At 31.9% G+C, this 25,575-nt stretch overlaps 1 protein-coding gene across 3 annotated transcripts in view; it reads left to right on the top strand.

Moving 5' to 3' along the window:
• The window catches only part of LOC115881368 (free fatty acid receptor 4-like), a 162,256-nt gene that overhangs the window by 40,809 nt on the left and 95,872 nt on the right, over positions 1-25,575 (top strand). For 2 of the 3 annotated variants that reach the window (XM_030898819.1, XM_030898820.1), the window contains exon 2: positions 13,588-13,622. The gene's annotated coding sequence lies outside the window, so the exon portion shown is untranslated. Of the gene's footprint in view, positions 1-13,587; positions 13,623-13,666; positions 13,689-25,575 lie in introns of those variants that run through there. The other variant, XM_030898822.1, reaches the window with a different exon arrangement.

Below are 25,575 nucleotides of genomic sequence, written 5' to 3'. Positions count from 1 at the left end.
GTCGTTACGAACCGCAAGTTATAATTTCAAATAAACCATATGCGAAAATGTCAAAAGTTGACATATATGATATGTCACTCTATTCAGAATGTCATTTTCTATGAAATAAAGTAAAAAAATATCGAGGGGTGCCATTTAAAAATCAAAAGTTTCAGTAGTTTCCGGTGAAACAGAAAGTGACCGAAAACAATTGAATACGTCAATCAATCCTAATTTATGTCATATACTAACATACAAAATATCGTTTTTTTAACTGAAAAAATAAAAAAGTTATAGGGGTGAGGGTGAGCCACTTTTGGGACGCACCCGGTATAGGATTATATTATAAATATATATTTTTTTATGGCTTCAATAACATATATCTTCTTCTTATTCTTCCTGTGCCTTGTGCTTAGCCGCACGTTGGCGATTGTCTGTACTCTTCATACAATGTGTAGACTGCCGTTTTCGGCTCTTCGAAATATGGTGGCTGCGTCGCTGATGTTACACCAATCCCGTATGTTTCTTAGCCAGGAATGTTGTTTTCTTCCTGGGCCTCGCCGTCCCTCTATTTTTCCTTGTAGAATCAGCTTAGGAATGTAATATTTGTCCCCTAAGGATATGGCCCGGTATGAGACTTTCCTTTCTTTAACTATGTTAAGCATTTCTCGTTCATAGCCTGCAGTTTCTTAAAACTTCTTCGTTGGTGGCATGTGCGGTCCATGGCACACGTAAGAGTCTCCGGAGAGTCCACATTTCGAAAGCCTCGATGCGGTTCAGGGTTCTAGCCTTGAGAGACCAGGTTTCTGCGCCGTATAGTAGGATAGGCCATATGTAGCATTTTACTACCCGTAGTCTAAGTGTTAGCGGGAGACTGCGTGCTAATAAGAAGTTTTTAAGTTTAAAAAATGTTGACTTTACATAATTCGTTCTAAGTTTAACTTCCTGATCGCAATCGCAGTCCCATCGTTCATTGATCATGGCACCCAGATATTTAAATCGTGGAACTCGCTCTGTAATATTTCCATCCATGGTCAATGCGGTGTTGATTGTAGGCTGGCGTCCTATTACCATAAGTTTGGTCTTGGCAGCGTTGATTTTAAGACCGAAACGATTTCCCATGTCCCCTATCTTATTTATTATTTGCTGGAGATCCTCTAAAGTTGGTGCTAGTATTGCCGTATCATCTGCATATCTTATATTGTTAATTGGTTAATTTGGTTAATTGTTAATCAACATTTGGTTAATTGTTAATCAACATTGGTTAATTGTTAATCAACATATATCATACATTTACTATTCTGTCTCACTATTTGTATCTGACTCGTACTGCAGATCTACTGAGTCTGTACTCTGTACTCTGAGTCGATATCTGCACCGTAAAATTTTTGTAGACTTCATGTATTATGTTTCAATTGATAACGCGGCGAGCGTTTCCGGAAAACGCTTATACAGGAATACAGGGTGCGTCTTAATAAGTGCAAATACTTTTAGGGGTTGATATATTTTGACCCCAAACTACTATATATGTCGACACTAAAAGCATGGTTGCAAATAGAGAGAAAAAAAACAGGTGGCTCGCAAAATTATTGAAAAATAAATCAAAATCAAATCAATACAGCTTTGACAGTCTTTCTCTCTTTGCTTATTTTGGTCTGCTGTAAATTTTGGCGAATGTTTTACTATTAACTTTCTTGCCTGCCTCTACCCTGGTGAATTTCACAGCCATTTTAGACTTTTGTTAGATTGTTGGACACCCACGTCGATTTGATCGATTCAATCAAGCAAAAAAGAGTTGTGAAGAACATTCTGCTATAAAATTTGAAACAATTGAAATATTTGTACTAATTGCGTCTAATAATAGATAAACACTTATTTTCACAATAAAAATATAATAGAAAAGTTATGAGCAGATATTTAGAACCGTTTTATGTAATACCTGAAGTTTGCATAAAATTTTATGCAGATCATTACCATAAACTTTCTCTGTATTATACGGGTTATAAACCTCTAAAAACTATAAACTTTATATAGGACATTCCTTTTATACCTCACTTTTAGATAGGAAAGCATTTAGAGATTTTTTGTGTGTGTTTTACTAGTCTATTATGTGTGTAACACCTTAATTATACAGTTTATTTCTTTTTTACATCAGTATTCCGAAAAAGGGCCATATCAGGTTTACTATTTGCGTTTATTAAGGTATTTAGGGTTTTATCTTATTTTTTTATAAATTTGCATTTAAAACATTTATTGGGAAATTACTAAAATATATTTTATTAACGTCAAATATTTACACTGGACATTTTTGGTCCAAAAATGTAGAATAACTGATTGCAAAATTATATATTTAATAGGGTAACAATTTTCATTAATATATAATCCTCACCAATTTGTGCATGCGTGTAATTTGCTATAATTGGTCACGTACTGCATGAAAAGTTATTAACAATACCACATTAGTAGAATTTATTTTCTGTTTATTTCATTGTTGCTTGATAGATATTTTAAAGATTTTTTTATAATTTTTATTGTTAAAAAACATATCTTGATAATATTATGTTCTCTTTACCGTTTCTCAAATAAGTCCAAAAGAACCAAGTTATTTTACTTTGAAATGTTAAAAAAATATATATTTTTTGCTTAAATTTTGAGAACAACTGGGTTTTATTTCTTGTAAATTTAATTTATCTATGTTGCCATATATTATCAAGAAATTATGTTTTTTAACTTAAAAATGAAAATATTTCCAAAAAGATTTTCAACAAGTTGCAAATTTTGATTTTTTTTCACGAAAAAACCTCATAGACGTATTTATGGGGCCGAGATATACAGCCCCTAAAAATATCGGCACTTATTCAACACTCACACAGTATATTTTTGTAAAATAACTCGTTATTTTCTACTTATTTGAAAAATTGTTAAGAGAAGATATGTTTCTAGAATTGCGATCTACCAGCCTTGAAAATGTTTGCATTTTTTTAGGTCTCGCCCTGTGTTTCTACTGTCTCGAGCTATTAGTTAATCTTACAAGAGTAAAATGACTTCGATTTACAGGGTGGTCCGAATTGTATTCGGGAAACTCCGATAGCATATTCTGAAGATAAAAATAAGTAAAAAGGTTTGCATATATTTATGCCCCAAAATGCTTCGTTTCGGAGATACAGGGTGTAGAAGTTTCATTTTTATTTCGGGGTTTTGCAAATAATTTCTGAATTATAGTCGATATTTGGACAAAAATTGTTATCTGGGTGTTTTTTGACATAAGAAATTTTATTTCGATGGTAATATGATTCCTACTTGAAGGCGCCGCCAACTACATGTGTTTTAAAGGTTTTAACTGTTTTGGTGAGTAATAGCTTTTCGTCTCTACCTGTATAAAATTACTGAGTAAAAAAAATACATTCCCGTCATTTTTTTACGTAAAAAATGTCTCTTGGTAAGAATCGCTACTAGCAACCGTTCTTGAGATATTTAAAATGGAAATAGTCAATAAATGTCATTATTGACAAAAAATAAACATGTTGGGTAGATAGTTAGTTTCTGTTAACTTTTGGCACAAAAACATTTCAAATTTATTGTTTCAGTCTAATAACTATTTAGTCAACATATTTAATTTATGGCAATGATAATTTCGATTCCAAATATCTCGAGAAGCATTAATTGGCAGCGATTTTTACCAAGAGACCTTTTTTATGTAAAAAATGTGGTAAATGTATATTTCTTTACTGAGTAGTTTTATACAGGTACGAACGAAAAGTTATTACTCTTCAAACAGTTTAAAAATATGTAGGTGGCGCTCTCTACAAGTAGGAGTCAAAATCAAACTTCACATGTCAATAAACTCCCATACAAATATTTTCATCCAAATTTTCACTCCCATACAGAAATTATTAGGAAAAATTGAAATAAAAATGAAACTTCTACACCCTGTAGGTATCTCCAAATCTAAGCATTTTAGGATATACATTTATATCCTAATAAGTCCACGTGTTCTTAATTGTCTGTTTTTTGAAATTCATCACAAAAAAAAATGTAACTGAAAAATTATTTTTCGAGACGGAAAATGAAAACACAATCCTGTTTCAAATTATTATAATTTTATTTACAGTCGTTCGTGGAAAATGTTGGTATGACGACAGCACTAGCTCGGAAAATGGATACTTGAAACTTTTGTTTTAAAACGCCAACAGATTGGAGTGTTGCTGGCGATGCAGATTTAGAGATAAAATGAGACGCTCGCTTTTGTTTTGAATTAAAAAAACAAAAGCATAGTATTAAATTGAAATAGTAGCAAGTATTGCCCTAAAATATAATAGAACAGTTTTGTTTATCATTTTTTAAATTTAGATAGAATTTCCTTGTTTAGGTCAGCGATGCAACTATGCAACACACTTCATGGACATGTAAATATACTAACATAATTCTTTGACCCAACATAAACAATGTAAAGAAACCGTTTGATTATTTACAGTGTGATTTTACCACAGATTGACATTATAATACTTTTTTGAGGATTTGAGGACCTCTTTTCGTAGATTTAGTGTGCACATATTTGAAGTGAAATATCTTACTAACAGCTATTAAGAGTCTATTACGCTGTACTGTTCTGGTCGCTTTCAGGGGTCGAGTAAAAAAAGCTCCGCGCGCACTGAATGGGTATCGGCGAGAGCGAGCGGCACGTAATTTTCAGTTTACGTTAAAATAAATGTAAGCCCGCGCACCGCATTAGATCGGTGCGCTCGGTGCGCTTCGAGCTATCGGCGGTACTCGCGCCATCGGCGAAATCAGAGAATGCATGGGAGGGGGACGAATAGTCTACGCCGAGCGACTGTTTTTAGTGGAGCGGTTTTACATTAAACATGTCCGATGAATTATTAATCGAAAGTGTACGAGACCATATCATACTTAATATGCGGTTCTTTATAAAAATTTCTTACAAGCACGTAACCTATATATTGTTTACTACACTTATTCAATAAGTGGAATAGAAAATCTTCCGATTAAACCCATTTATTTCTCATCTCGTTTTGATTATCTCACATTATTTTGAAAATCGAATTTAAATATCGTCAAAAAATTTATCATATTATTTAATTTTTGGTTTGTTTTGACGTTAGTAATAACAGTTGATAAATAGTCATCCTATGTTACTATGTTGATCGCTCCGTACAAGGTACAAATAGAGAAAATAATATTTATGTTTGAATAAAATATTTGTACATATATCTACCGTATGATAGAAAAAAACGGCGTCCAGTTGGATGGGAAATGACGATTGATGATATTTCCTATATAAATTTACATATAAAATGGCACCAACCTTCATTTCATGGCCATCGCTGATGCCGTTCCTTTTCGATAATACGGTACTATAAAAACTATTTATATTTTTTCTTTTTTCAATTTTCTTTGACTTTTTTATTATATTTTAAGTTTTCAAAATCTTGGTTTTAAGTCAGTAGTGAATAAAACGAAACTTGTGTTTACATTTTGTTTAATGATTGACGTTTCGACTAATTTTAGTTCGGTCTTCTTTAGAATCTATAATATACAATACAATTTTATCACTAACAATGTGTTTAATATATAATTTTTTCTTACCACAAACGTAGAAAATTATTTATACGTATATTATAGATTCTGAAGAAGGCCGAATTAAAATTGGTCGAAACGTCAATCATTAAACAAAATGTAAACACAAGTTTCGTTTTATTTACTACTGACTTAAAACAAAGATTTTAAAAACTTAAAATAAAAGCGATATATAAATGTTTGTAATGACACTTATTTAGATTAAAAAACTAGAAATAAAAGTTTTATTTGACTATTTTTCATATCTAGCTTTGTTTTTAAAGAACAAATTAAACCCTTTTGAGTTATACCAAATTTGTTAAAATCGGTTAAGCTAAGAGTCATGTAGTATATTTTATCCCCATCTTCCACTCTATTTCACTAATTTTATGTGGTTTGTTAAGATCTAAATTTATTAATGTGTGTTTGGTTAAGATCTAAATATATTAATTTCCATCATAAAGCATAAAATATAAAAAGTTGCATAAAAATATAAATAGTAATAATACTTTATAATTTTTTGAAATGCCGAATGAATTTGACTAAATTTGAATAAACTTCTCCTCGTCTATGCTCAAATTTATGCTGGTGACGTACTCTCGACCGTCGATCGTGCGACTCCAGTGCGCGGCTACAATCGACTTTCCGACCGGTCGGGTCGTGCCGCTTGCGCCGCTCGCACCGCTCGCTCTCGCCGATACCCCTTCAGTGCGCGCGGAGCTTAGCGGATGTGTGGCCGAAGGAAATATACACACAACCAAACTTATATGGAATCATCTATTATTTTTCATAATTTTTGAGACAAATGAAAATTTTGTGTTTATGATAAAACTCAGTCCTTACCAATGACTTTTAATGAAAGATAATCCATATAGCAATAAAAAAATCAATTCCCAAAATAAACAAAATGGTATTTTTTTGTTTTCTAAAACGAAATTAAGATTTAAATTTTTAATGGCCAAGAAACAAAAAGAAAATTGATAATTTTAATATTCCTTGTTGCCACCTCTAGCCCTTATACAAGCTTTTATCCGCGCTGGCATGCTTCTTATTAAATTATCAATGTTGTCTTGGAGTATGTTTTCCCGTTCTACTAATGTTGCATCAATAAGCTGTGCAGAGATTTCCTGGATTGTTTCGACGAGCTTTAACCCTTCTTTTGAGCTAGTTCCACAAGTGTTCAATAGGGTTTAGATATGGTGAACATACAGGCCAGTCCAAAACTATGACCCCTTTCTTTTCAAGACATTCTCTAGTCACTCTGTTGGTATGGGGAGGTGCACTATCGTACAAGAAGTTAAAATTATCACCAATTGCAGCTCTCCAAAGACTAACAATTAGTTCTAGCACCAAATCAACATATCTCCGACCCGTTAAAATTTGTTGAAGTGGTAACAATGGAGTTTTTCCTCCCAGTATAATACCTCCCCAGAACATTACGGTTCCTCCTTTATATCTGGGTACAGATTTGGCAACTTGAAGTCTCGCTCGTCTTCCTCAAATCTTAAAAATAAAGAAGTTGTTTAAAAATGTGTTACAATACAGATATAATACAGATATAGTATAATCCTATATCTTTTATTTCCTTCTTTATTTGGTTAGGGGTTAAAAAACTTTTTTTGTCAATAAGTGCTAACCTAGTACTTTTCTCGAAATCTTTTTTGTATTTCTTCAGTACTTTCGTTTTGTACAGTAACGTTTATATATTTATATATTCATCTGAGACACACAGTATATATCTTGATTATTACAATATTTCGAGGTCATCCCCAAGGATCACTTTATTATAGTATTTTTTCTTATACATTTCTTTTTCCTTTTTGCAAAGTACGCTCTTATAACTGTCCTTAATAAGGCCACAAATGTCTGGCGACTGATGTTTCTAAAAAGGGCCACAGCAATTTAGCAGAAAAGGTTTTTTATTGTTAATATCAGAACACAACAGGATTCTTAACGAAGTCAAGAAGAGTGTCTGGCGACTGACGACTTCTTTTCTTAATAAATATAATAAAGCAATCAAGCAGAAGAAGCTTTGTGTACCTAGGTAATGTGAGAACTCGGTTGGATTTAATCAAGTCGATCCAAAATATATATGTATGTATTTTTATCAGTTAATTTCATGAACTAAAAATACAGGGTGAGTCTTAAATAAGTCCAAATATTTTCAGGGCTGATAGATCTCCATAAAAGAAACATATTTTCTCTTTACCATTTTTCAAATAGACTTATTTCAGTTTGAAAATTAAAAAAAAGAATTGATGTTTTTTGGAAAAATATTGAGCGCCATCTGATTTTTTTCTGTATTTGCATCCCTTTTAGTGCCGTAACCATAGAGTAAAGCTGTAACTATGGTAATATCTGAGATTAAGAAATTATACCGTGGGAAAATTTGCGGTGAACAGGTTGTTCTAAAAAGTTTTTAAAAAATATACAGGGAAATTTAAAAGAAAATGCACGATTTTCAATATCTTTTTTTTGCGAAAACAAACCTCATAGACGCGTTCCTGGGGTCGAAATATATCACCCATGAAAATATTTGCACTTATTTAAGACTCACCCTGTATATAAATAACAAATACCATAAGATCTATACTAATATATAAAATCCTTAAGTGACTGACACACTGATTAATCACGATCCTGTTCAAACCACTCAACGTACGAAGCTCAATTTTGGTATACAGGTTGATTCTAGGGTGTAGAGGTTCGATAAGAAGGGATTTTTCGAAATTCAAGTTCCAAGGGAGTGAAACCATCCCTCAAATATTATAATATTTTTTGTTTAAAAAACGATGACGTTTCCGAAAAAACGCTTAAACACGTATATTTTATTTAGTTTTTTTACATATTTTAAGATTTTTCAAAAATGTATACAGGGTGTTTCGAAAAATCTGGTCATTGATTAATCACGATCCTGCTTAAAGAGATTGACGTAAAAAGCTGATTTTTGGAAAACGGATTGACTTTAGGGTGTAGAGGTTCGATAAGAAGAGATTTTTCGAAACTGGAATTCTAAGGGGGTGAAACCATCCCTGAAATATTAGAATATTTTTTATTTAAAAACCGGTGAGTTTTTCGGAAAAACTATTAAACACGTATATTTTATTTTGTTGTTTTACATATTTTAAGATTTTTAAAAAATGTATACAGGGTATTTCATAAAATATGACCATTGAGTAATCACGATTCTGCTTAAACTGCTTGACGTTTAGAGCTGATTTTTGGCAAACGGATTAACTGTGAGGTGTAGAGGTTCGATAAGGAGGGGTTTCTCGAATCTCAAATTCCAAGAGGGTGAAACCGCCCCTCAAATATTACAATATTTGTTATATAAAAAACGGTTAGTCTTTCGGGAAAACGCTTGGACACGCATAACTTACTTTGCTTTTTTACATATTTTGAATTTTTTAAAAAAATCATACAGGGTCTTCCAAAAAATTAGGTAATTTCTTAACCACGATTCTGCTTAAACTGCTTGACGAAAAAGCTTATTTTTGGCAAACGGATTTTTCGAAAGTCAAATTCCAACGAGATGAAACTACCCCTCAAATATTACCAAGTTATATAATAATATCGCCATATTGTTTTTTCTCATGCTGGCATAAATGTGAGAACATTTTATCCAGTTTGTACGTTAATGGAAATTCTTGCTTTGCTTTATCCTCACTATTACAAATGATTAATTCGACGTGGACGAAGTCGCGGGTTACACGCTAGTAATATACATATAAATAAAGTGTTTTTTTTTCAAAATTTCGGAGAAACGGTAAGGAATTTGAAAAAAAATCAATAAAAGCTGCCCCAAGCTTCTAACTACCTAATCTCAGTTAATTTTGATTTGAGCAAAACAAGTATAGACCATTTTTATGCAAAACTGGATGCTCTACAGCTTTTATTTGACTGTTTTTCCTAGTCCTTACCGTTTCTCCGAAATTTCGAAAAAAATCATTTTATTTATTTATTTCACCTCTTCTCTGCGGTGAATTAAAAAAAAATCTTTCACAATTCGTTTTTCGATCTTTCAAAAAGTAAAGTACCTTATATCAAAAATGCAAGTTTTTGCCAAAACTTCGTATTTGAAGGAGTATTTTTTTGACTAAATAAAACAAATTTTATATTATCTATCTATCTTCTTTCCAGGAATGATATTTTCTGATGATTTGATTTAATTCAAATAATATCCTGATATAGTAGAAGTTATTTAATTGGCGATGTTTAGTCTCAGTTAGTATAACTATCTTTAGTACCGCTTGTTTATTCGAACAACAACCCAAACAGGAACACAATATAAAAGTAATTGATCGATGGGTAAAACAATAATCGATAAACAATATGTTTACGAGGCAAACCTTCCAGGCAAGGTTAATTGGTTAGAGGAGTTTTCCTAAGCGAGATAAATTCAAGGGATATAATAAGACAGACGATGGCGATAATTAATAGCCTTAATTAATTTAATTTGCAATTAATTTCCCAGCTCTGCCAAAACACTGGTTTCTGGTCTAGCACTGTGAGTTAAGCGTCGTTCGATGGCATTAATCGGCATTTAAATGTTATTTGAAAAATCTATCTTCAAATTAGTAAAATTTATAATACGGCCCAGAAAAAATTATTTTTCAAAACTGACAACTCGTGTACTCGGCAATAGTGATGGGCATTACGATTCTTTTAATGAATCGAATCACACGATTCAATTTCTCATATTGAATCGACTCCTACCATTCGTTCATTTGAACAAACCACATGCACAATTTACGTTTCATAAAAACAAGAATCGTAACTGGCACTACCAGCGATAATTTGGTCGGACAATTACTTAAGGGACCAGAAAAAGAAATATACAGTTCTTTCATTTGTTTTTCAACACTTTCACACTGGCGAAATTGGATTGATTTTATTTTATCAATAATATTAAATAATCAATCCAATTCATATACCTATACTATTTGTTAAATACTTCTTAATACCAATTTCATATTTTTAGAGCCATATTTTAATTCCGATTTAATATTCATAATAAATAATATATAATACCGCATGATCGAAAAAAAAAATGGCGTCCAGTTGGCTTGGAAATGAACATCGATGACATTCCCTATCCCCATATAATTTTACATATAAAGGTGCGTATTCATTATCCGCACGAACGAACGAACGAACGAACGAATGTTCGCTAGTGGTATGGACGGGGACCGCACGATAGAACCGCACGAGAAGACCGCACGCATTTCTTCATTCGCGCGCCAGTTAAAATCGTCAAGATATTGTTATAAACCTGTTTTTTTTTGTTTATATACCGTCATTGAATTATCGCTAAGCAAGTTACTATGGAGCAGTGCATAAGGAGTCGGGCTAGGAAGCGAGAGACCGGAGTTCGAATCTCGGCCGGAACATCACTTTTTATTTTTTTTTAAATACTGTTGTATTCTATAGTTTATTTTTGTAGTATAAGAAAAAGAACTATTTATTCTGTTATTTTTTAATCTCCGTTATGTTATAAATTGATTGTTAGTACAATACCTCATTTAATATAAAATAATATTCTACTTTTTGAAATGTATCGGGCCCTAATTGTACCTAAAAGTAATATATTTTTAGTGATATACCATATTGTAAACTATTTAATATTTCAGTCGCTTAAAAAGTTAATTTGCATTGAATAATTGCCTACCATTAAAGGAAATTTGAGCTATATAATCCTTGATGGGCATATTCTGGGTATGCAAATACTTCCTTTAAATTTTGGGTGTCGTTCAACCGATTTATTCTCAAAACCAGAAACTTCTACATATAAAAAGAAGCAGAGGTCACTAATTATAATAAACTTCACCCTTGGTATTACTTCCACTAATTATAATAAACTTCACCCTTAGAATTACTTCTATCACAATTACAATACGTTCATCTGCATTGGCATTTTCTACTTTTCGATGGGAAACAATAAACTTCCCAATATTTTTTAAATGATGTAACAATTCCTCTTGTGGTTACTTTTCCATAGATATCCTCAACTCTGTCCTCATGTGAATTCAGAGGCAATGAAAATGAAAATTATTTACCATAAACATCGCAAACTAAAAACCTAATAAACAATTTTATACCGAATATAGAAATAAATTCAGTATTCTTACCTATCGTCCAAATCCATGTTAATAGATAATTATTATTTTTAAATATATTTTTGGAACTGCTGGTTTTAGTAATTATTAAATTAAACGAACTAAAAAGTCTTAAAATAAACAATTCTTAACCATAACCCCAAAAATTGCAGATCTCCTGTCAACTTTCTTTATTTTTTATTTATTCATTATTTTCCTAGTGACGTCACAGGTGGTATGCGCGAACTGAACGAAATTGGAGCCGCTATCGATCATACCTTGTATTCTTTGTACCATGACGTCTAAACGCCTTTGATGTACCGACTCGAAGCGGATGGTCGAGCGCACGAACGAACGAACGCCCGCATGCGTTCGGTCCCCGTCTAAATATACCGCACTTTCATTCGTTCGTTCGTTCGTTCGTTCGTTCGTTCGGATAATGAATACGCACCTTAAATCTGAAAGCGCACGCAGGCGAACGCCTTTGATGTACCGACTCGAAGCGGATGGTCGAGCGCACGACCGAACGACCGAACGAACGGCCGCATGCGTTCGGTCCCCGTCTAAATATACCGCACTTTCATTCGTTCGTTCGTTCGTTCGGATAATGAATACGCACCTTAAAATGACAGCGATCTTAATTTTATAACCATCGCTGATGCCGTTTTTTTTATCATATTGAGCAGAGGCCAACAATATTTATTTGGATTTGCATAATAACACGATTTCGTCTTTTAGTCCGACATTTAATGGTTTATAGTCGGTAATATTATTTTAACAAAAATATTAACGTTGATATTAAATACCTTAAGGATACTCCTGTACTAAACACAGTGTAAATAAGTTTTTTTTCTTGTGAATAACTTTCTTATCGTTTACATTTTATGCCCATGATGTTTGTTTAGGGCTTTTGTTCAAGTCTAAATATTGGTTCCTGACTCTGTGCCCATATCACCGCCGCGATTCAATTCTCACGATTCTTTTTTACGGCTCGTCGTTCAAATCTTATGGATCCGTGCTGACCACGATTCAATTGAACGAACCGTATTGTAAACAATGCATTAATTCTCACGATTTTTAGAAAAAACGATCGCATTGTGATCCGATTCAATTCTCACGACTCTTTTTTACGGTTCATCGTTTAAATCCATAATAATCCATAATGCGATCGATTTTTCAAAAAGTCGTGCTAGCTACGATTCAATTGAACTAACCATATTCTAAGCAGTGAATCGAATCACACGATTCATTTTTAATACTCGTTCAAATGAACGACTCATTCAATCTTTGCCCACCTCCACTCGGCAAATATTTTTATTGACATACAGGGTTCGGCGATAGGTCCTAGCGTAGCTCCTATAATAAATAACTTAGAAATTCTGTATAGATGCCCGACACGCTCTGTATACCCTCTATACCAATAACAAACAATGTTTATCAAGTACTGAGTCATCTGAGCACGCCATTAAGGCGGACTCTGACGACTCGTGTACTTAACAAACATTTGCTATTGGTATATACTTGCCATGTTGTGTGAACAGTTTCCTTGTGCAATTATTATTTGTCACTAGTCGCGTACCGTGATCGCCAAGTTTGTTGCAAAAAATGTTGTTAGCAAAGATAGTATGATTGCCAAGTAAGTAAATATTGTCGTACTTGCCAAATACACGAGTCGTCAGAATCCGCCTTTAAATTAAATATATTAAACTTTAGCAGTATGTTCTACTATTTTTAGGTAGAATTTTATCCGATAGTCTGGCAATAACGTTATAAAGATAATAATACATTAAGGTTCTCTGACGACTCGTGTACTTGGCAAGTACACCAATATTTGCGTATTTGGCAAGTATGTTATCTTTGTAAACAACTTCACATGATATTAACTCAGTGTTATTAAATATAACACTTTTTGAAATAAAGTTTTTCTTTTTAATTTCAGGTGTAACGATGTAATGGACAATTTATATATGACAGGTATGTGTAAGATGACCTTTATTACAACACAAAGTGTCTAATCTGAATATAAACAATGCACCGAAGGTACGTCATTTAATCCCAATAAATAGGTATAGCAGGTAAAACACTATGACATAATAAGCTCTACCTTCCATGCAATAGTACACCAGAATTTGATGTGCTATTGCTGAGATGCCTCATTTAGTTGTAAATTTCAATACAATAATAGTAAGCTAGAATAAGCTAGGCATTGTGAGGTGTTGTTTAATATGTCTTAAAATAGTTTAAATTTTAACCAAAGTGCCTTAAACACTTTGTATCTTAGATTAAGAATCTTTAAGTAAATTTATTGTGCAGAAATGCAGTTGTGGACTGTATTAATTTTAAATTTTAATTTGACTGGTCTTATTTTATCAATGTAAATTAAGTTAATAGCTGGGAGAAACCACACAGAGAAATGAGAAACCTGCTCCTACCTTTAATGATCGTCTCAGACAGCTTCAGAGGGCCCTCTTCTCGATCTTGATCTTCTCAGTGCTAATTTTCACACATACACTAACATGAATCGTCTTTGAAGGGATTTAAAGTTTTAAGTTCCGACTTTCGACGCGTACCGGTTAGCTGACCAATTTTCTCGTACGACGCCGACGGTTTGTAATAGAAAGTGTGCCACACTTCCTAGTGTTCGGGCATGCGTACACTAATGTTGCAGGAAGCAGGTATAAGTGCGGCAATTTAAAATTTAAAGAATTTAAAATGATTAATCTTAATCTAAGAAACTACATAAAAAGAAAATAATTTTATATAAAATATTAAGTTTCCTTAACATTCCACCCACCAAAACATATGTTTTTAAAAATAAAATAAAGTAAAAAATAATAATAATGCATTTCATTTACTTATCAAAGACATAGTGAGTTCTTCTTGCTTAATAAGAAAAATAGATAATCAATTTTTTTAAAAGTATTTATATTAGTTTTTGGATACTGAAATTTTAGACAATTTTTTTGCAAACAAATCAAGATATTTTGACCTTTTTATAAGATTTCTCCATTTTTCTTTAATCTTCGTTTTCCTTTTTTAATTATAGAATTGGCGTTTAAGGAATTTTAAGCTTAACTCTAACGTTAGACTTTAATATTTTTTGTGAGTCCTTTTGAGCAGATATTAAATATATTTTCTCCAGTTTTTAACACACTTTACTTTAATTTTTTTAATTTACTTTTTTTATTTAATTTAAGCAGATTATTTTTTTAATGATGATTAAAAATATTCTTAGCAGACTGTTTTCTTGTTTGAACGAATAATTTCTTAATATCATTTAATTATTGATAAAAATCATATTATACTTATACGTAAAACCATAGAATTCGTAAAACAATCTTATATCAAAGCAAGCTTTATTTAATGTTCCCCGCACTGACATACTTATTTTTTTCCTTTGTTCTAGCGAAATTAATAAAAATGTGAAAAAATAACCACACAAATTGGTTTCCATCTATCCATATATCGTCTAAAAATAACACTATTGTTAAGACATCAAATAATAGTATTGAAAAACCACATAATAGTAAAAATACCCACATCTATACGGTTATATGCATTTATATAAGGAATTTATAAACTATTACAGTCTCTACCAGAAAGATTTGAAAGTAAACACCATCAAAATACAGATGTATTAAAACTCGAAACTGTTTAGTTTTCCATTTGAGATTTTTAGTCGTTGTTTTCAATTCGTTCAATCTTTTTTACAAAATAGGCGGAAGAGGATATTTTTAAATGTTAAATATACCTATTTTTCTACTAAAGTTATAATTTTTGGATTATATATTGAATGATGTACTTTTTTTGCTTACTGGATGTGTCAAAAGATTGATATTTATCATTAGAAGTACAACTTAACAAGTATAGCTCGAGACGTGAGAAATATAAAATAACACGCGACCGGTGCCGCTGCTATCCCCAAGTCTCTTCCTATATTTGTACAACTGTAATGTACTTTTCAAAATTAATTATATTAAAATACGCTATATCGTATGGCGCATACAGAGTTTGTCAGAAATAGTTGATTTATTTTTTTCGCTATTTCAAATGTTAATACTCAATTTTATCTTCTATATTATCGATCCATAAAAAAGTTATGTTTATTTACTAATTTCCTGTTTCCCGATTGTTAAGGTGAACGCGCACAGAATCGACTTCGACCGGTCCACTTAACTAAGAGCAATCGGCAGTTTTAACGACTATCGTAGATATATGTATAGAGATAGGAGTACATTTTTATAGGAGATAGGAGAACATTTTTTAGTGGACGTCTATACTAGTGATGGGCATTACGATTCTTTTTAGTGAATCGAATCACAGGATTCAATTTCTCATATTGAATCGACTCCTACGATTTGTTCATTTGAGCAAACCACATGCACAATTTACGTATCATAAAAACAAGGATCGTAACTGGCACTACCGGCGATAATTTTGTAGGACGATTACTTAAGGGACCAGAAAAAGAAATATACAGTTCTTTCATTTGTTTTTCAACACTTTATGACACTGGATTGATTATCTTACGACTTTTTTTACGGTTCATCGTTCAAATCTTATGGGTCCGTGCTGGCCACTATTCAATTGAACGAACCGTATTGTAAGCAATGAATCAATTCTCACGACTCTTTGAACGCACGATCGCATCGTGATCCGATTCAATTTTCACGATTCTTTTTATCATTCAAATGTTCTGGATCCGTGCTGGCCACGATTCAGTTGAACAAACCGTATTGCAAGGAATGAATTGAATCTCACGGTTCATTTTTAATACTCGTTCAAATGAATGAACGACTCGTTCAACTTTTGCCCGCCTCTAGATACTTACGATGGTCGCAGTCGCCATTGCTGACCGAGCCGGAGTCGATTCAGTGCGCGGGGTAACATGTATTTTCATGTAAAGTGAAAACTGCCGATATCTCTTAGGTGGACCGGCCGAAGTTGATTCGCTGTGCATCCTCCTATATTTTCACGTGTATCAGCAAAATAAATCGAGTTTAATAATTTGTCAGGTCAATAATATATTGTGAAACTACTTAATAACTTTTTTTTCAATTTTTTAATACCAAGCAATACAGCCTAATTTAGGGTAATTTGTTTTAAATAGATTCCAATTATTACATATATTATAAAATGTTTAAAACTGCAAACAGATATAAATTTTCAATTTTATAATTTTGGAAGAACGTTCAATATGTACAAAATTTAGTATGAAGATACTTATATTTCTAAACAACATTTGGTCTATATTATGGCATTATGGTATTTATTGAACAGGAATTTTATAGCAAAACACGGAAAAAGATAGGGCATTCACAAGAGAACTACAATTTTTGTATATAAATATACCTAAATTATTCATCTGTATGGTTTTATAAAATGTATATGTTATAAAAGTTAAATATGAAATACTCTTTAAAGTTTTTGGAAAAATATTCGAATATGAGCTAAAGTTAAGTTTTATTATTATCACCGGCTATTATTCTAAAAATATATAATCATAACTATACAAATTATTTTCTATTTATCTGTGGTACGTCATTAAGTTGAAACAAGTCGACGAGATTAGAAAAAAAAAACAAATTATTTAATTATCCTTTCTATTTTATTGTTTGTTTTTGCAATATACTTTAAAAGTACAATCGTTTTGTTAAGATATACATAAATCATATACTTAGCTATACCATATTTTTATTATATTTTGGATACTAAATTAGTACTTGATGATTTAGGTAGGTATGCATGCTATTTTTGACATATTTTTATTTTTGTGGCAACTTCATTTTCAGTAGTGATGACTCAGTAGACTTTCAGTAGTCTTACTAATCTCGGTTTTGGTCTTGCGGTCTTTGTCTTGGCCTTGCATAAAAAAACAAGACTGAAACCAAGACTAACGTTTGATCTGCAAGACCAAGACCAAGCATGCAACAAGAGTCTTACGGTTTTGCATTTTTTACGTGTATATTGACATAAGAAATTATATATTTGTTCAAAATTATTGTTTAAATTTATTACAAATAATGTTTTCCCGACTTTTGCATAAAATTTTAAAGAAAGAAATGCTGATTCAATATAATATACCGGGTGCGTCTCAAAAGTGGCTTACCCCTATAACTTTTATATTTTTTCAGTTAAAAAAACGAGATTTGGTATGTTAGTATATGACATAAATTAGGATTGATTGACGTATTTAATTGTTTTCGGTCACTTCTCGATATTTTTTTACTTTTTTCGATAGAAAATGACATTATGAATAGAATGACATATCATATGTCAACTTTTGACATTATATAAAACAGGTGAAACAGGAAGTGACCGAAAACAATTGAATACGTCAATCAATCCTAATTTATGTCATATACGAACATACCAAATCTTTTTTTTTAACTGAAAAAATAAAAAAGTAATAGAGGTGAGCCACTTTTGAGACGCACGGTATAGAAAAATAAAAATTCGTCAGAATTTTTTTTATGTTTTATTTGCATATATTAGGTACTAAAGATACCGTATATTTAAAGATTTTCTATAGAAAGTGCTTCTAGAAAAATATATCAAAAAATGCAAGATTTACAAGAATTCTTGGTCTTGCAGATTGAACACTGCATGTCTAAGATCAAGACTTTTTATTAACTGCTAGACCAAAAACAAGACAGAATTTCAGAATTCTTATTTTTATAATGCAATTTTTATAGTAAAAGCATTTTGATTTACAATATTTCCATATTTCTAAACTAATATAGATACTACTTCTATTTTTGATATTTTGTCATTAATATGGCATTGAAGTCAATGCTGTTTTATGTTTACCTATCTGATTAAGCTATACTATTTATATAAATAATATTTGTAGTAAGGTGTGTTTTTAAAATGTATTTACGCATGTTAAATTAGATTTTAGCAGTACCTATACTAAATCAATAAAACAAGTACTGATATATTTGCTTACAGTTTGATTTAAAAGTTGTTTGTTTATTTATGAACAGTTTGTTTTCGTATGGGCAAACGCCCGGTATATTGAAATTTGGGTAGATACGCAGGGGGTCAAAAAAATGAAAAATATTTTCAAATTAGCACTGTATTTCCGGAACTAAAAGGGCTAGGATAAATATATGTGTAGTATCTTTAGTTTCATAAAAATGTAGTACCGTAATGTGAAAACCGCATCTTTTTATATTTCTATGCATAAGCGAGAAACCATGTAAAGAACGAAAATGTGTACACTTTTACTCTGTACCCTGAACACTTTTACTCTTTTGGGCATTAATGATTAATTAATAAATGACATTTAAAAAAGTTATATATGAGTTTACCTAAGAGAGGGGAAAATATTTTTTAATTTTAAAATATGTAATTAAAATTACAGGCACATTCATACTTAACATTCCATTTTTATATGCAGTAGAAGAATTTAAAAAATATTTTTAATTAAAAACTCTTCTGAATTTGAGTAGAGTTTATAAAATAATAATTATTTTACGAACTTTTTATTACGACGCGACGTGGTGACAAAAAAAAAACGGAACTCGAGAACATGGAAGACTTCATACGTAACCTGGAATAGGAATCCTCCAACCCCCAGACATTCGAAAAAATTTCTCAGGACTTACAACCGAGAAAAATCAAAGATTTTCCTTGGTAAGTAAGAACAATACTCGGATTGTCACGGGGTTTTTAACAGGACACTGTCTCCTTAATAAACACCTCAGTAGATTGAAGCTAAGAAACAATGGTGAATGAAGATTCTGCGGGAAAAATGGGGAAACACAAGAACAGCTCATCACTAAGTGCGCCGAAACAACCATTCGTGCCATAAACTTTGGTACGCACAGAATATACTAATGAAAAAGAAGCCCAAGTTCCTTGTAATAAATCGGTTCCATTTTCGTAACACCATCTCTCGACATAGTTGACATTTACAGGTTAGCCAAAGGGGTGCGGGGCCGGGGGAATTGTAAAATACACTTTTTTATTTTATTTTTATTCGCTCTTTGCAATTTTATTTTCAAAACATATTATCTGAAACAATTACATAATATGTCTTAAAAATAAAATTACAAACGGAAACAAAAGGAATTAAATAATCTGAAAATCTACAATGTTTATTGATAAAAAAGTTAGGAAATTAGGTTATGCAAATTGATATATTAAGTATAACCTCTTTGGTATAACATTGTTAAACAAACATTAACAAATCATAACATATCAGATCATAGAACTAAAAAAAGTACTATTACATAAAAACAAGTGATACAATACTTCAAAATTAATTTTAACATAATATCAAAACCGAAAAATCAAACTGCAAGCACAACTACACTTATCACAACAGAAATTAACACACACTTCCGCGGCAAATGACCAAGAAAGACTGATCATTCTGATTGGTCCTGGTCCGGTCGTAGCTCACGTCGTATTGTCGGTAAGCAAAATCCCTGTCAAAAAATTTTGACGATCAGCGCCATCACCCGTCATAATTGGGAAACTTTTGCTGGAACCATTTTGAATATTTCACTTACATGGCCCTGTTGGTACGATTAATATCGGAAATGAAGAACTAACCTCTGTTTGTCAAAGCCCTGAGACTGTATGATGAGTTATAATTCATGAAAGAGTAACACAATTTTATGAATAAATAAATAAATAAATAAATGCTTTTATAACAAACAAAGTAAACAAACAAACAAACAAACAAAAGAGAATACAAAACATTATACAAATAACATTGTCAGTCTTGTTGTTTAAAATAAACATTTATAAATGTTTACAATGTCAAAGAACAAAAAAATAAAAATAAGATTCAAAAATATTTAGTAAGTTTATACCAAATATCAATGACCTCTACATAAATTTACCTCGATGTCATTGGTAAATATAGTAATAGAAAACATTAGACCAGTGTTTACAAGATCAAATTCGATTATCAAAATATAAATCATTTACGGCGTAGAAAGCCTTGTCTAGTTATTTATTTATTCTATACTATAGTTATCCATTATCCATTACTATAGTTATGGATTTGATTCGAAATGGCAGGTGATTGTGCATTTTTTCGAGTTGTGTAATATTGAACTTTTAACTAACTCTGAGCGTGGAGTAGGTAGATAAAGATCTTGCTCCGCGTTCCTGAGTGGACAAGTATGAGATGGCCTTTCTTGAGAAGCTGATACATGCTTGCATATTAGGCAGACGGATTCAAATATAAATAAGGAAGGAAGAGTTAATATTTTTAATTTTTAAAATAGTCCTGGCAATGAGTTCTGCTGTTTAGTCCCAGTGAATATCTAACAGTTCTCTTCTGGAGCTTGAAAATGCGGTCAAATTGGGTCGCACAACACGTACCCCAGAATGGAAGGGCAAATCTGAGGTGCGACTCAAAAAGTGCATAATAAACAGTTCTAGCCACTGACAAGTTAAACTCCTTACAAACAGATCTTAATGCAAAACAGGCAGAGCTTAATTTTTTCGACAAAGCGTCGATATGCATGTCCCATTTCATAGAATTGTCTACAACAAGCCCTAAGAATTTTACAGATTTTACGACGTCAATAGTGGTGTTCTTCAGTACAAATGGCTGCAGCGAGTTTTTATACGACATAGCTTTAGTTTTAGAAATGTTGAGACTCAGGAGGTTCGAATCACACCAAGATTTAATGGTGGTTAAGTCATTTGATATAATCCTATGAAGTGCCGTGACGTCCTTGTTACTCCAAGTGAAGCTAGTGACATATTTCACCACTGATGTTTATGTTAGCAATGTCGTTAATAAAAAGAAGAAACAAAATAGGGCCTAGTACTGAGCCTTGTGGTACTCCACATTCTAATGGCTTGCTAGAAGACAACGTGGGATCCACCCTCACAAGTTGACTTCTGTTGCTCAGATACGACTTAAACCATTCGAGAGATGTTCCCCTGAACCCATAGTTCTGCAGTTTATTAATTAGGATCTTATGATTTACACAGTCGAACGCCTTAGAAAAATCACAGAAAATTGTTGCTGTAGAATGATGGTTATTTAGGCTGGAGTAAACTTTATTAAGGAGGGAAAACATAGTGTCATTTGTGGACTCGTTGCTTACAAATCCAAATTGATATTCAGTAAGTATTTTGTACTTAAACAGAAAAGATACCAGCCTTCTTTTAACCAACCTTTCTATGATGTTAGATAGCGTTGGAAGGAGTGCAATTGGGCGATAGTTAGAAGCTTGATCTTATGAAGTGGCGGTGATAAACTTTTCCCCTCCTATGCAATCTGCGTGTATCCAGCAAAAAAATCCTATAACAATATTTTCTTTTTACCATGCCTATTGATAATAGTAAAACATTAAAAGTGCAACTTTTTTAGATATAAAATTGCAACGACACTTTATTGCAAACACACTATTTGCCAATTGAAGGTTTTAAATAGATATAAAAAATAATGCAATAAGGGATGCCAGCTGGCTAAGGGTAATTTCTAAATTGACTTTTTTCCTCTCTAAAAAGAACTTCGTTTTTCTCCGAATTAGCTAAAGCAAGGAAAAAAGACATTTGGTATAACTCTGTCTAGTTGTGAGAAATTTAGGGGCACGAATTAATTGATTTAATTTTGTGGTAAAGTGCTGAAGAAATGAAGATAATGGCTTTAGGAGGAAGGAGCTATTTTAGAGAAACTGAAAAAGTAGATAAATAGATCAAATTATGGATTAATACAGAAAAAGCAGTTAAGTTGTATGTATTTAGGCGAAAGCTAGAAAGAGTAACCACAAAATTATAGCGTAATTAGGCGTAACCAAACCAAACTTCGTATACCGCCTAACAGTGAAGTAGAGTGGACGTTTTTTTGCCAATCTTGTGGTACCGATGACTGATTGGCCAAATGATCTGGAATGATTGAGACCAATCGAACCAACAGTTGTTTTCTTTTGTTCTCTATACTCTCTATATTTTTGTTTAGAGTATTTCGATATAGTTATTTTGTACATTTGAATATGCTATTTTCGCACTATTTTTCGTTGACTTTCTATTCTATAATGTCCAATATGTTAGCGATTTACAGTGGTTATCAATAATTATTAAAAATAAGCTATAAAACTTTTAACTAAACTTTTTTATTTTTTCAGTTAAAAAAACGAGATTTGGTGTGTTAGTAGTATATGACATAAATTAGGATTGATTGACGTATTCAATTGTTTTCGGTCATTTCTTTTTTCACCGGAAGTGACTACAACTTTTGATTTTTAAATGGCACCCTCAGTATTTTTTTACTTTATTCGATAGAAAATAACACTCTGAATAGAATGACATGTCATATGTCAACTTTTGACATCTTCTCATATGGTTTATTTGAAATTATAACTTGCGGTTTGTAACCAAAATTTGACTCGAAATACCAAGTATGTGGTATCAAATTATTCGTAAAAAATGCTTTTTCCAAATATGAGCCACTCCCGTTCCGTTTGAAAAAACCGAGATATGATTAAAAATACGGTATAGGCATTTTTTAACCGGCCAGGATAAGACACTAAAAACATTATACGATCAAATCTATTTTTTCAAGGTTTCTTGATTAAAAATTAGTGTTTTTAATATAGCCATGGCACTCTAGATTGACCAAAAACAATAATTGAATGCGTCAATCAAACCCAATTTATGTCATATACTAATATACCAAATCTCTTTTTTTATCTGAAAAAATAAAAAAGTTATAGGGGGTGAGCTACTTTTGAGACGCACCCAATATAATATATTAATTAGTTATTTTGCTATTACACATCAAAGATTACAGTGGGGGGTTGAAACAATACAATAGCAGACTAAAACACTAATGCACTGGACGTGCTAACTATGTGAACATCATCAGCAGATGATTGAAACTCACCTAAAACTCAGTTTTAATCATTTGCTGATGAGGTTAACAATAAAACCCAGTTTAATGCAAAAGTAAAGTGTTTTGGTGTATTGTGGCGAATTAGTTAAAAATTAGTAAAAATAATCACATTTTTTCAGATATTTTTCGAACCGTTATTCCGATTTGAATGAGATTTTGGGTATCTATGTTTTTGCTAAGTGCTCTAACATTTGAATTTCAAAAAATTCAAGAAAAAGTACGGGAAGGGTGAGAGCTACCCCCACCTCGATATAAATTTTAGTATTACCACATTTTTTGTCTCTTGTAATAAAATAATATTAAAATAATTTATTTTTCACCAAACCACAAAATATACAGGGAGTTCCAATATTTCGTGAACATAGAACAACTACGTATTTTTTGGATCAAAATAAGTTATGTAATTGCACATAATTTACCTTTAGACAAAGGTGCTTCGTTTGTCCGTTAGAGTGCATCAATCAAAGATAAACATGAACGTTAATTAATTTAAAAATTATTATTTTTTTAAGCTCTTTATGAAGCTTATCGTCAAATATAATGTAACATAAAATTCCATATTTTCGCCAACCCTTTTTTAGATTATCATAGCATAATAGCACTAGAATAAGACTAGGTGCATTTTATGCACCTCTATATTGTTGATGACAAAAATATTTTTTGTATGTCAGCTTTGGAAAAATATTTTTTTTTCCTCAAAAAGTATGCTTGGTGACGATTTTTTACAAGAGACAAAAAATGTAGCAAATACTAGAGGTACCATTTTACGAAAAGAAAATCGGCCGTCGGTGGAGTTGGAATATATTTATACTGAAATGTATAAATATTCCCTTTATCCCTTCCCGTACTTTTTCTTGAATTTTATGGAAGTCAAATGTTAGAGCACTTAGCAAAACATAGACACCCAAAATCTGATTCAAATCGAAATAACGGTTCTTAAACTGAAAAAATATATTTATTTTTTTAAAGTTTGATGCCTTCTAGCAGACAAACGAACCACTTTTGTAAATTATGTCCAGTGAACTTATTTTGATTCCAAACATACGTAGTAGTTCTATGTCCACGGAATATTGGGACACCCTTTATATTATGTATAATAATAAGTAAATGGGTTCAGATGGATAAAATACATTCATATTATGTTTCTGTCTAACCATAAATGCTATTTTCAGCTAAAACCTTTTGCACAAATAAAAAATTAACTATTCTTAACTCGTTTAAAAGGTCTTTTACCAGGAAATAACTCTAAAGGATATCGACCACAGACAACACAAGATAAATTGCTCGCAGTATAATAAACGTCATCAGATCGTTTCGTGTATCCTAGATATGTCTCAAATACGCTATTATTATCTTATTGGATAAAATAAATTGCAACTTTTAATGCGCGATTTACGTCTTTACGATGGGAAAATTCAGCTTCCTTGAAGGTGATTTAGCATTTACGTTGGTTATATTAATTTTTAATTTATCGGTATATTATAATAGATTGTTATTAACTAATAAGTAATTATTAATATGTGCGGTTTCAGTTTATTATAAACTTTAGTATTTAGCTTATTATACAGGGTTAATCGAGAGTTATCTTTTACTCTATTTTTAAAACGCCCTGTGCAATAATTTCGTGAGCAAATTTTCCGAAAACATTAGTTTTCAGTCAGAACCACGTCTCCTGAATATTTTGTTCCGGGGTTCTTTTTTCTCTAACTTTAAAACACTCTGTGCAATAATTTCGCGAATAACTTGTCCTAGAATATTATTTTTCCATTAGAACCATGTCTCTCTCGTAGCTCTAAGCCGGGTCTCCACTAAAGCAACATTTGTCGGCGACTGTGTTGCCGACTAGTGTTGTCGACAAAGTTGCTGAAAATTCAGTAAAGTCGTCGACATTTTATGTCGTAGTTTTTGATTGTTTGTTTCATGTTTCGCTTGAGGAGTGGTACATCAAAGAAAAATCGTGTCGACGACAATGTTTACAAACATGTTGAAAGACGTCTCCACCGAATCAACTCCTATCAATAACTTTATCGGGTATATTTCATTCACAAGGCCAGAAGT

The sequence above is a fragment of the Sitophilus oryzae genome, unplaced genomic scaffold (genome assembly GCF_002938485.1).
Source record: "Sitophilus oryzae breed Bouriz unplaced genomic scaffold, Soryzae_2.0 scaffold_1717_pilon_pilon, whole genome shotgun sequence".
Classification (NCBI taxonomy): Eukaryota; Metazoa; Arthropoda; class Insecta; order Coleoptera; family Curculionidae; genus Sitophilus; species Sitophilus oryzae.
This window is presented reverse-complemented; position numbering and strand designations above follow the sequence as displayed.